The sequence below is a fragment of the Corylus avellana genome, chromosome 3 (assembly GCF_965113065.1).
Source record: "Corylus avellana chromosome 3, dhCorAvel1.hap1.2, whole genome shotgun sequence".
In the NCBI taxonomy this organism is placed as follows: domain Eukaryota; kingdom Viridiplantae; phylum Streptophyta; class Magnoliopsida; order Fagales; family Betulaceae; genus Corylus; species Corylus avellana.
In genome coordinates this window covers 27,625,905-27,629,125 of record NC_142492.1, presented here as the reverse complement: position 1 = coordinate 27,629,125, position 3,221 = coordinate 27,625,905, and positions in this window count along the sequence as shown.

Here is a 3,221-nt window from a genome sequence, read left to right as displayed (position 1 = left end):
TCTCACATTACCTATGGACAAGATCTTAGGCATTTTTATAAGAAATTGGCAACCCTCTCTTATTGAACCAGTTTTATGAGATGAGTTAATCCCATGAATTTCTTCCTGATATCAGAGCCTACCACAGGACCAATGGGGCCCACACTACTTACCCCATGACAATGACCAGGAAAAATACTGGCCTGCACGTGAGGGGGAGTGTTAAGGAATAATCTCACATTGCCTCTGGACAAGATCTTGTGCATTTTTATAAGGAATTGACAACCCTCTCTTATTGAACCGGTTTTATGAGATGAATTAGGCCCACGAATTTCTTCAATTTCTGACAACTTGAGAGATTTAAGAGGCATGCCTTGAGTTGTGATTCCCTTTATAAATAGGACAAAGTTTTCCTCCAAACTGAGTTGTAGAAATTTCTTTCAACCTAATCTATAAAAGTGACACGTGTCCATTTTTTTAATAACATGTGAGATGCACATGAGTTTTTAATAAAATTTATTTCTACTTTGTCTCCGCTATTAAAAAAAATGTGTATCTCACACGTTAAGGAACACATGTCACTTTTATAGACTAGGTTGAAAGAAATTCCTCCAACCCAATTTGGAGGAAAACTTTGTCCTTATAAATATCAAAATTGACATATGCAGTGTCGTCTCCAAAATGGTGGAAAAGTGTCTGTAAAATGGGACCCAATCATTTTTTTAAGGGAAAAATATAAAAAAGCCCCCCAAACTACTAGCCGTTTTCAATTTAGCCTCCTAATGTTTCAAAAGTGATAAAGTAGCCCCCCAAACTATCAAACTATTACATTTTGGCTACTCCGTTAGTCAAAACCGTCAGTTTGGACGGAAACTGCAAAACGACGTCATTTTGTTGGGGGGCTACTTTATCACTTTCTGAACATTAGGGGGTTAAAATGAAAACAACTGGTAGTTTGGGGGGCTTTTTTATATTTTTCCCAAAAAACTTTGTTTTCATAAAAGGGCATTGTAGTAACTTACCCCTAACAAAACGGCGTCATTTTGCAGTTTCCGTCCAAACTGACGGTTTTGACTAACGGAGTGGCCAAAATGCAATAGTTTGGTAGTTTGGGGGGTAGGGGGCTACTTTATCACTTTGGGAACATTAGGGTGCTGAATCGAAAACGGCTGGTAGTTTGGGGGGCTTTTTTATATTTCCCCCCCCTTTTTTTTTTGATAAATAATGTAGGAAAATGTTAGGCTTACAAACACATTTTACAAAAAAACTTTTACAAACTGATGTGGCACAATATAATTGGATTTCTCAAAATTTGAATTTATCTCATATCCAATCATGTTGTACCACATCAATTTATAAAAGGTTTTTTTGTAAAATGTGTTTATAAGCCTAGCATTCCTCAATAATGTATATTTATTCAAAGCGCAAAGGGCAATCCAAGTATACAAAAGAACCTCTAACTCATAGAGAAAGAAGAATATAAATCTAAAAACTCAAAAAAAGTAGAAATAAACGAAATAGTCTGTGCCACTCTCCATGTATATAGAGTATGTATGAGTCCTTGTGCAGATTGCAACCGTGCCATCATAAAGTTTCTAAGCATACGGTACTTTCAAAATCCTCTTACCATTAGTTATTTCCCCTTATTTTCTTTGTGTTTTATTGTTAATATTTTGATTTTATTGTCCTTCTAAGTTTTCATTGTAATTGTTTACCATTTTTTCTTTAAGAAAATCGACTAGATCTTTTCGAAGTCTGATTTTCGAGGACAGGATGAACAAGCTTCTACAAATTATCAAAAGAAAATGATCAAATTCAGATGTAATTAAAGGGCTTAGGTTTACACAAATATGGTTCTAAGGGTAGGGATATAGTTTGGATTATGTGTTGGTTAGTACGTTCTTTAGCATACAATTGCTTTCGCCACTTATTTCATTTATATTTTATTCTTCTGTTTTAGTTTGGATTTTAGGCTTTGGTCTTCTTCTTTTTTAATCTTTAATTAGAGTCTTCTTGGACTGTCCTCCAGTTACATTCCACATTTAACCTAGCCAAGGCAATTTGGGGTTGACACAATCACTTGTCTTCCATGGTTTGGATATCTTGAGTTTGAAAATGATTGTGGATGGTTGAAAATGATTGTGGCCCATGAAAGAAAAAAATTAAAAATTAAAAAAAAAATGACATAGAGCTAGGCTTCTTTGGGACATGAATTATCTTCTTTGTAGTGCTTATCTGACTTTTTGGTCATTGTCTTACATGCTTGCACCATTCAACTGACAATTTAGGATTTGACATTAATTTTTGCCATTTTATACTTGCAGGTTCAACTGCTGCAGCTTGGAAGTTGTCAATGCATAGCTTGGCCAGTTTTCCTAATAACTTCATGACTAGATATATGGTACACCTAACAGGACCCATATATTTGAATTTCCTGGCTATTGTATACCTTAGAAATGTCCATTCAAGTTATTTTTGTTGAGGAATAATCACACATTGTCTGTGGACAAGACCTTAAGCATATTTATAAGGAATGAGCAACTCTTTCCATTTGAACCAATTTTATGAGATGCGTTAAGCCTATAAATTTTTCCTCATGGTATCATAACCTGCCACAAGGATAAATAGGGCCCACACTACTTACCATGTGACAAGGACCAAGAAAAATATTGGCTTGCACGTGAGGGGGGATGTTGAGGAATAATCTCACATTGCTTGTGGGCAACTCTCTCTTATTGAACCGATTTTATGAGATGAGTTAGGCACATGAATTCTTCAATTTTTTCATGGCCCAAAATAATTAATAAAACACGTGGTTAAATTTCATCATCAACTCTTTGACTCTTTTCAATAACTATTTTTGTTCATGATCTCATGATCTTCTTCCCATGACTAGCATGACTCAGCAAGAACTATCGCCCAAAGTGGATTGCAAAGTTGTGATAGGCATTGAAAGTCTAATACCTACAGACACATAATTTCCTCACCTTACTCACAGTCATTTTATATGTACTCAAAGAAATTGGAATATTTCACAAGCAAGGATGCCGGTGGGACTAAAATTTAATTGGTCAATGTGGTGTGGATTTTGTCCAGCTTTCCTGGTTTCCAATAGGTTATATTGTCTAATGCAGATTATACAATTTGTTTTTAACACTTGAATTTCAAAATTTAAGCAGTAGCTGTTAGCTATGTACCTCATTCTTTTGAGGGTTGTCATTAGAAAGATTTCAAAATCTGAT